The sequence below is a fragment of the Xenopus laevis genome, chromosome 8S, assembly GCF_017654675.1.
Source record: "Xenopus laevis strain J_2021 chromosome 8S, Xenopus_laevis_v10.1, whole genome shotgun sequence".
NCBI classification, from domain to species: domain Eukaryota; kingdom Metazoa; phylum Chordata; class Amphibia; order Anura; family Pipidae; genus Xenopus; species Xenopus laevis.
Genome location: NC_054386.1, coordinates 26364745 through 26375018, shown reverse-complemented (window position 1 = coordinate 26375018; position 10274 = coordinate 26364745). Strand labels below are relative to the sequence as shown.

The 10274-nt window shown below is 44.0% G+C and overlaps 1 pseudogene; it reads left to right on the top strand.

Moving 5' to 3' along the window:
* The first annotated feature begins 6267 nt into the window (after nt 1–6267).
* On the top strand, nt 6268–9077 carry LOC108700495 (annotated as a pseudogene).
* The last annotated feature ends 1197 nt before the right edge of the window (nt 9078–10274 follow it).

Here is a 10274-nt window from a genome sequence, read left to right as displayed (position 1 = left end):
CTGTCCCGTTAAGTGGGTCTCCTGAAGCAGTACAATATTAGGTTTAAATTTATGGACATGGTTGAGAATTAGAGCCCTCTTAAACTTGGAGTTAAGTCCCCTTACATTCCAGGACAATAATTTAACTATCCCCATTGGTGATTACATTGTATAGTATTAGGACAACCACAGCAGATTCATAATATGCGACTCCAAGGGAGTCACCCCAGTAGTCTAGACAATTCAGTGAAGTACGATTAAGCAAATACCAGTATGATAACTGAAATAAAAACCCCACCCTAACCCCCCTGCCCACCCCCCAAACCTGGGTGAGCCTGTACCCATAACTATTACTTGACATGGAGAGTGTTACTGTGGCGGCCTAAGCAGCACTCCTTGTCAGCATATAACCTTGTTACACATTTGTAGCATACAACAAAAGAAAAAGGCAACAAGAAATACAATCAAAAAATTATCCAAATCATTTGTAAACTGTGGTTTCCCATGCACCCATATTGTTGACTGGTATAGTTTGTGACGAGTGCTAAGTCCAGACATAAACTTAAGAAATGAGTGGTCCCTTAATCAGGAGCCGTGTAATAGGGGATGAGCCTTACCATGGCTGTAGTTCTGGGGTGGGAGCTGCAGCCTATTACTAAAGTGATTAGTTGAAAGGCAGGCCAGGGGGGTAAACCTAACTGAAGTTCCACCCTCATTGGGGAGTGATCAGAGTGCGTCCTCGGGAGATAGGAAATATTTTGAAACAAATGAGCCAGCTGAGCCTAATGTTAGGTCAATTCTTGACAGTGAAGAATAGCAAGAGAATTGCTTCTCCTGGGGGTGCCTCTCTCTCCACATGTCAGAAAGGCCCACTGCCTCCATCCATCTAACAAGCTGAGGGGCTGCTGGATCTACTGTTGAGGTTCTATCCATTGTAGGATTGGTAGTGGCGTTAAAGTCCCCCATCATGCACAATGTATCAGGGGGGAGTGCAGCTATCTTTTGAAATATGGCGTGTAAAACTTCTATAGATAATGGAGGTGGGATATAGACATTGACCAAAATTATTGCTTGATTATTGATGAGGCAATGCATTATAACATAGTGGCCATAAAAGTCAATGTGGACCTGTATCAATTCAAATACCAATGATTTCCTAACCAAGACAGACACCCCTCTAGAGAAGCATGAAAACGGTGCATGATAGATATAACCAACCCAGAATTTCTTTAAGGCTAATAGCTTCTGTCCCGTTAAGTGGGTCTCCTGAAGCAGTACAATATTAGGTTTAAATTTATGGACATGGTTGAGAATTAGAGCCCTCTTAAACTTGGAGTTAAGTCCCCTTACATTCCAGGACAATAATTTAACTATCCCCATTGGTGATTACATTGTATAGTATTAGGACAACCACAGCAGATTCATAATATGCGACTCCAAGGGAGTCACCCCAGTAGTCTAGACAATTCAGTGAAGTACGATTAAGCAAATACCAGTATGATAACTGAAATAAAAACCCCACCCTAACCCCCTGCCCACCCCCCAAACCTGGGTGAGCCTGTACCCATAACTATTACTTGACATGGAGAGTGTTACTGTGGCGGCCTAAGCAGCACTCCTTGTCAGCATATAACCTTGTTACACATTTGTAGCATACAACAAAAGAAAAAGGCAACAAGAAATACAATCAAAAAATTATCCAAATCATTTGTAAACTGTGGTTTCCCATGCACCCATATTGTTGACTGGTATAGTTTGTGACGAGTGCTAAGTCCAGACATAAACTTAAGAAATGAGTGGTCCCTTAATCAGGAGCCGTGTAATAGGGGATGAGCCTTACCATGGCTGTAGTTCTGGGGTGGGAGCTGCAGCCTATTACTAAAGTGATTAGTTGAAAGGCAACTCCTCGCTGGTCCATTATCAGCAACTTCGAATGAGCCACCAAAGCGAGTATGGAAAATAATATAGCTGACTGGCGGGGATCATTAAAGCGGCAACCCACCAACATTACAACACTGTAGTGAGCTCAGGTCACAAAGATAGGATTTAATAAATGCAAAGATTCCGGTCTGTAAAACTCTCCTTCCTCTTAGTTGCATGGTGGTGATCACCTGGGTTGGTTCCGGGTGAGCCATTCATCGGCTTTTGCAGAGGAGTTGAAGCTTTGGACTCGGTCCTGATCCTGAACCCCTAACTTCGCCGGATAGATCATACTGTATGGAATCTTGGCGTCTCTGAGCCTCTTTTTCACTGCAGTATAAGTGGCTCTTTGTTTTTGTATAACCGGGGAGTAGTCCGGGTATAGTGACACAGCGGTTCCATTAAAGGAGAGAGGTCCTTTTAGTCTGGCTGCCCGCAGCGCTGCATCTTGGTCCCTGTATTTAACATACAGAGAAGAAATGGTCGAGGAGGAGCTGCCGGTGGCAACGGTCTGGTCGGTACTCTATGCGCCCGCTCGACCACAAACATGCTGGAAAAAGTTTCTTCACCCAGTAGTTCCTTAAGCCAGTTTTCGACAAATAGTTCTGGGTGTTGGCCCTCAGACTTCTCCGGCAGTCCTATAATGCGCACATTATTCCTGCGCAGTTGGTTCTCTAAGTCATCAGTTTTGTCGAGCGCTGTCTTAAGTTGCTGCTTGATCCCCGAGATGTCATTTGGAAGAGGGGTAACTGTGTCTTCCAGAGTAGAAACTCTTGTCTCTAGTTCAGTAGTGTGTTCTCTAATATTTTGGAGGTCATGCCTTAAATGTGAGAGATCAACCTTTATTTCTTCTAGTTGTGTTGTTGTTGCTGTTCGGCTTTCCATTATTGCAGCCAGCAGCTCTGATGTGGTAGGTTCTCTCGCCTCTTGGTCCATATGGGGAGAAGCTGGTGATGACGGAGGTGAGATGCTGTCTGATTCCTGTGGAGGACCCTGAGACGCCGTTCTTGCAAAGCGTTCCAGCTTCGCAGCTGTATCAGATTTTTGTTTTTGAGAGTGCTTTCCCATTTTTATATTACACTGTACACAATAAGGTGCTCCTCGGCAGTTGTATGAGACTTCTGCAAGGCTAAGTCAGAGGAAGGATTACAGAAAGGATGTCTGATGGTGCATGGGTCGACCACTAGAGGTGGAGTTCATATTATCATGTTACCAAGTTAAGTGTTGTGGTCTGCGCACCAAGCAGTGCTCCATATTCTGCTTGGGTCAGCAAAGGAAATTGTGAGTTCAATGTAGCAGTCGCCTGTTACAAGGAGCGTAACAATGTTCTTGCTAGCAGTTGTCTGCTCAACTCCTAACAGTCCAGAGACCGCCTTAACTGCAGATCTGATGGTACATGCAGTCGAGTATAGGAGGTACAGGCTCCAGGTAATAATTCAAAAGTACTGCTACTGAGGGTTAGGAAAGGGATCTATTGATTGCAGAAGTACCCCCTTCACACGAGCCTCCTCCTCCAATTAGGTCAAAATTGGCAAACACTTGCATAAGGTGATGCAGTAGCTGAGCTGGACGCTGTTTGTATCTAGTGCTCTGGAAGTGCTAGTGCTGGGGAGTTGTATGTGCAGACAATGCGCCACATGAAGAGCCCCTAGAGCTCCAAAGTCACTCACCTTGGATACAGCTCAAAGCCTTCTGTCACTAAACTCTGGGATTACCTCCAGTGGGGAGCACGCTTCAGGTCGGCTGTGTACGGGGAACCGCACTCACTTTAGGCCGCGGCTTCCGTCGCATAGCTAGGCCGCACTGCATTCCAGGTCCGTTCGGTGCTAAGAGACCGGATTCTGCCGAAATCTGTCGGCGGTCTGCCTCCCTGCTGCCTAGGCAACCCCCGTGTTTATTTAGAGTGGGGCAAGAGGGAACCAGAGAAATTCTGTCTGGAGTCCAGGAGCTCCCCAAAACGCATCCACGCCGCTGCTTGGCTAGCCACACCCCCCTACCACAATACATTTTAAATGAAAAAACTCAGATGCAGTTGAACTGCAGACTTTCAGCTTTAATTCAGTGGGTTGAACAAAAAGATTGCATAAAAATGTGAGGAACTAAAGCCTTTTTTTACACAATCACTTCATTTCAGGGGCTCAAAAGTAATTGGACAAATTGAAAAATTGAAATAAAATGTACATTTCTAATACTTGGTTGAAACCCCTTTGCTGGCAATGACAGCCTGAAGTCTTGAACTCATGGACATCACCAGATTCTGGGTTTCCTCCTTTTTAATGCTCTACCAGGCATTTACTGCAGGGGCTTTCGGTTGCTGTTTGTTTGTGGGCCTTTCTGTCCGAAGTTTAGTCTTCAACAAGTGAAATGCAGCTCAATGGGTTCAGATCAGGTGACTGACTTGGACATTCAGGAATATTCCACGTCTTTGCTTTATTAAACTCCTGGGTTGCTTTGGCTGCATGTTTTGGGTCATTGTCCATCTGTATTATGAAACGCCTCCCAATCAATTTGACTGCATTTAGCAGATTTGAGCAGACAGTGTCTCTGAACACCTCAGAATTCATTCGGTTGCTTCTGTCCCGTGTCACATCATGGATAAACACTAGTGTCCCAGTGCCACTGGCAGCCATGCACGCCCAAGCCATCACACTGCCTCCGCCATGTTTTATAGATGATGTGGTATGCTTTGGATCATGAGCTGTTCCACGCCTTCTCCATACTTTTTCCTTGCCATCATTCTGGTACAAGTTAATCTTGGTTTCAACTGTCCAAAGAATGGTTTTTCCAGCACTGTGTTGGCTTTTTTAGATGTTTTTTTTTTTGCTGCAAAGTCCAATCTAGCCTTTCTATTCTTGATGCTTATGAGTGGCTTGCACATTGCAGTGCACCCTCTGTATTTACTTTCATGCAGTCTTCTCTTTATGGTAGACTTGAATATTGATACACCTACCTCCTGGAGACTGTTGTTCACTTGTTTGGCTGTTGTGAAGGGGTTTCTCTTCACCATGGAAATTATTCTGCAATCATCTACCACTGTTGTCTTCCGTGGATGTCCAGGTCTTTTTGCGTTGCTGAGTTCACCAGTGCTTCCTTTCTTTCTCAGGATGTACCAAACTGTAGATTTCTACCCCCCCCCCCCTCAAATGAACTCCAGGGCTTTTATCTGCTTCATTGATAATGAAATAACAAAGGAATTGCCCACACCTGCCCATGAAATAGTCTTTGAGTCAGTGTCCAATTACTATTGAGCCCCTGGTCCAATTACTTTTGAGCCCCGGAAATGAAGTGATTGTGTAAAAAAAAAAAAGGCTTTAGTTCCTCACATTTATATGCAATCTTTTTGTTCAACCTACTGAATTAAAGCTGATAATTTGCAGTTTAACTGCACCTGAGTTGTTTCATTTAAAATTTATTGTGGTATTGAACAGAACCAAAATTAGAAAAAAGTTGTCTCTGTCCAAATAACTAACTGTAGATTGCCTAACTGTATATTGTACTTATTGTGTTCCTGGGAGTTCTCTGCTCATCTATATGTCAGCCAGGGGCACCCACAGCAACACAATAGCACAGAAAGCAATGCCCCGAATCTACCCTAAAGCACAAATGCACTGAAGAGGGAAGTTGGCGCAGGGTATAGCTCATTGTGTGCCCAGAACATTCCTTCTCTGTACATTTGTATTTATACATATGGAAGGAGGTGCCATATTGATTCCCTTATTAGATAGTACAATATGAGGGAATAGATAATTGTGTGCCCAGAACATTCCTTCTCTGTATATTTGTATTTATACATATGGGAGGAGGTGCCATATTGATTCCCTTAGACAGTACAGTATGAGGGTATAGCTAATTGTGTGCCCGGAACATTCCTTCTCTATATATTTGTATAAAGGAGAAAACGGCAAAGTTCCACACACCGGACTGCTGGACTCTTTATTTTGTCCATGTTAAAACACATGCTGCATGGCTAGCTTGATGCATTTTGGGCATTAATTATGCTTATGATTAAGGGCAGCTGTGCCCGAAAAGTGTCAAGCTAGCCATGCAGCGTGTTTTAACATGGACCAAATAAAGATTCTTGATTTTTGCCGCTTTCTCCTTTATAGATTATTGCGTGCCCAGAACATTCATTCTCTGTATATTTGTATCTATACATATTGGAGGAGGGAGGTGCCATATTGATTCCCTGATTCTGATTGTGTGCCCAGAACATTTCTTCTCTGTATAATTGTATTTATACATATGTGAGGAGGTGCCATACTGATTCCCTTAGACAGTACAGTATGAGGGTATAGCTTATTGTGTGCCCAGAACATTCCTTCTCTGTATATTTGTATTTATACATCTGGGAGGAGGGAGGTGCCATATTGATTCCCTTAGACAGTACAGTATGAGGGTTTAGCTAATTATGTGCCCAGAACATTCCTTCTCTTTATATTTGCATTAATACATATGAGCGGTGCCACATAGTTGGCGCTTTAGCAAATTGCATCAGTTTGAGATAAAGAAATAACGAGCGACATCTAGTGGTGACTTTCTTTACACTGCCAGTGAGAGGTTAGGACAGTGTAAATAAGGGGTTCCCCCTCTAGATTTAAAAGAGCCACACACTTCGATTGTACATTTGCATATGGGCCAAAAAAAATGGACTCTGCACATACCTCCCTTGTTTTGGTCCAATCACTCACTTGGGCACACAGGCCCAAAACATGTTGTGTACTGGTAGTTGGCAAATAAAAGAACAACCACAGCATTAATATGCCTGTTGAGTGCTTTCCTCATTTCTCAATATTTTGAAGTACATGTATCAGGATATTGGTGACCTGACCGGGAAAGTATCACTCCTATCGTGAATAGAGTTGGCAGTGCGTTTTTGACATCTTACTACTTTGGAACCATTTTCACCTTTCCTAAACACTGGGAAGCTTATAAGAGGTACTTTCCGTTATGACTACAACCAGAACGTCAGATACCTGCAAGACCTTTGCAAATAGCAATGGAGAAATACAACGCTTCCTAGCTGAAGCTGAACAATGCTTAGAAACACAGAAATTCCTCAGCCTTGCTAAAGTTCCTGCAAAAGACTTATTAAAACCTAGAAAGAAAAGGAGTGAGTCACTACGCCAAAGCACATTAATGCACTTACCCTGTGGATAATGTGCCTGCTAAAAGGGCAAGCCATTTGCTGTGGGGGCTGTCCTTCCCTTTAATTCATGACCTTAGGAAATGGCATTGCCCCCTCTCACATGGGCTTACACACTGCATCATTTTGGATTCAGTGTGTCTGTGAGACCCAGCCGTGGTTCACTCCACAGTCTGTGTACCATGAAGCAAAGACGGTTGACTGCAATGACCTCCTGCTTACTCACCTGTCCACCGACATCCAGGTCCTACTTTTCCAGAGCAACAAGATCTCACACTTAGCTTGGGAACTCCAAGAACTGAGCAACCTGACAGAGTTGGACCTATCCCAGAATCACTTTCAAAGCATTGAAGACTTTGGTGTGTCCAACCTCTCCCAACTCATCACCCTCTATCTGGAAGAGAACCAGCTCAGAGAGTTACCAGACTACTCCTTGAAGGACCTTGGAAGCCTTGAGTTACAGGTTTGGGAAAGGTTTGGGAAAGCTCTTAAGACTAAATCTAAATGCCAATCGTTTACAGATTATTGATCCCAGATGGTGTGAAGACCTCCCCAATCTAGAGATACTCATGGCAGGAGAAAATCCTGTAAGTGCCCTTCAGAGCCTGAACTTCCAGCCACTGGGCAAATTGCACAGCCTTGTTTTAGCAGGAATGGAACTGGAACATATTCCAGAAAATGCTTTTCAGGGACTCGACTATCTTGAAAGCCTTTCCTTCTTTGATAACCAGCTAACAGGTGCCCAAGTAAGCACTTAAGAACCTGAAACTGCTAAAATTCTTGGACCTCAACAAGAATCCAATCATTGGAATATGGGCAGGTGACTTTAATGGTATGGAGCACTTTGAGGAGCTGACCCTGAATTCCATGGAGGAACTGGAATGAGTAGAGGCTGCAGCCTTCCAGGACCTCCCAGAGCTGATTAAGCTAGAGATGTGCAATAACCCAAGGTTATCGTACTTAGACCCAGAAGCCTTTTCCAGTAACCTAGGTGACCTAAAGACACTGCTGCTCAATAATAACTGATTAGCAATGGTAACACTGAAAATCTTCCAAACCCTACCAGCTTTTACAGCAACCCCCTTCGGTGTGACTGCCAAAACTGCTGGAAAGGCCTGTCCAAGCTCACACTTATTGAGGCCCAGGCAACATTATGCACAAAGCCACCTTTGGTCAGTGGACACCTTTTTCAAGAAATTCAGGGGCAGGCATGGCTTTACAGATGCCCACCATTAATATATACCCACCAAAGGTAGCGTGAGAATCAATGCTGGAGGTTCGCTAGATATCATGGACGCTGTGGAGGAAGATTTGGGATCATACACATGCCAGATGTGGAACTCTGACGGGACAGACAGCAAAAGTGTGTTTGTCTTCATCAACAGAACTCAGGAACCAGAGGCAGTCAGTCTGCTAATGGTCACCAAGAAGGTCCATCCAATGAATGGAAAATGCAGAGTAGGTCAGGAGTTTCTCCATATGTTCTGGTGCCTTTCCAGTGGTCTTCAGCTACAATGAGGATCCACAACCCTCACATAAGTTACACTGCCAAGGTCCACCTGGCAGTACAACCTCGCCCACCTTCTGCCATCCACCAAATATGAGGTCTGCCTCAGTGTCCCAACCCAGTCAACAGTCTTGTCTCAACATAACATCCAGAGATGCTACTTTCTTTATGGCTGTGGTAGGTCAACCAGTTAGCAGCTGCCTTGGGTTCCCTAGTGGCTGCCTTATGCATGGCAGCGGTGATTATATATGCAGGGTGCCACTGCCGACAAAACAGATGTGGACACTCGAAGAAATATATGCAGAATGCCCCCTTAATCCCCTGAATGAGTTCTACCCAGCCCTGATCAGCCTTTGGGAAGGGGATCTAGACAAGGACAAGGAGAGAGCTCTAGAGCAATCAGTTCTCACCCCACCCCAGGAAGACACCCCAGTGGCCCAAATTGACACTTGAAAGACTTTCATCTAGCAGCCTGAGCAACAAAAGGGGCAGAATTGTGTGGGGCAAATAGCAGTTGTCGATGTGTAGACACAAAGTCGCAGTGCTAGAATCCTTTGTCTCTATAATATTAAAGTGGAAATCTTAGAGCAACCTACACCCAAGCCGATATGAGCAAGGTGTCCACCTCCCCCAGTATTTTGTGGGTAGGTTTTTAAGAGACTACCACAATGACAGTCATGGCTGGCAGCCAGCTCCTGAGTCTCCTCCTTACGGATGACACAACAGAGTATATAATGGGGGGTTTGGAGAGCCTTTATACAGTTGGAATTAAATGCGGTGTCCATGATACAATGAGTTTGGCAACCATCATGTAACTACTCCTACTCCATTGCCTGGATCCTAGAGGGCCCCCGGCAATGAGGACATTTGCAGACCCTAAAGAGATAAAGAAATATACTTTTTGGGGTTTAAAAGAGGAATTTTACTTAATAAAATCTTTTTCTAGACGGCCCGATCTATCAGTGCAGAACACCTGGGTTAAGTATCCACCTCCGGAGGCAGGACAGAAGAATAGAAAAAACTTCAGCTCCACCCTCTGTATAGTTATGCTCCTCCTGTATCCTTCAGTTTTGTTTGTAAACTTAGTTAGGAATATAAACAGAGGAGATACATGCAAACAGACAAGAATATACATATAAAATATTGTGAATAACTTTTAGTAAAACTACACTTGAACTATAAACTTGTCTATCTTATCAGAAGGGTGGGGCTTACTGCACTGACAGTTCGGGCCATTTAGAAAAAGATTTTTCGGTAAGTAAAATACCTCTTTCTCTAGACTGGCCCTCTCTGTCAGTGCAGAACGCCTGGGGACGTTCCGAAGCTGTCCCATAACTAGGGCAGGTAATAATGACTACTGCCATACTGCAGCCTGTAAAACTTTTCTACCAAAAGCTGCAGGGGCAGAATGAAAGACGTAGTCTGTAAAATTTTGCAAAAGTGGATAATGAGGCCCAAGTGGCCGCTTAAAGGAATAGTTCAGTGTGAAAAAAAAACTGTGTAAATAGATAGGCTGTGCAAAATAAAAAAATGTTTGTAATATAGTTAGTTAGGCAAAAATGTGATATATAAAGGCTGGAGTGAACAGATGTCTAATAAAACAACCAGAATCCAACTTCCTGCTTTTCAGCTCTATAACTCTGAGTTAGTCAGCGACTTGAAGGGGGGCCACATGGTACATTTCTGTTCAGTGAGTTTGCAATTGATCCTCAGCATTCAGCTCAG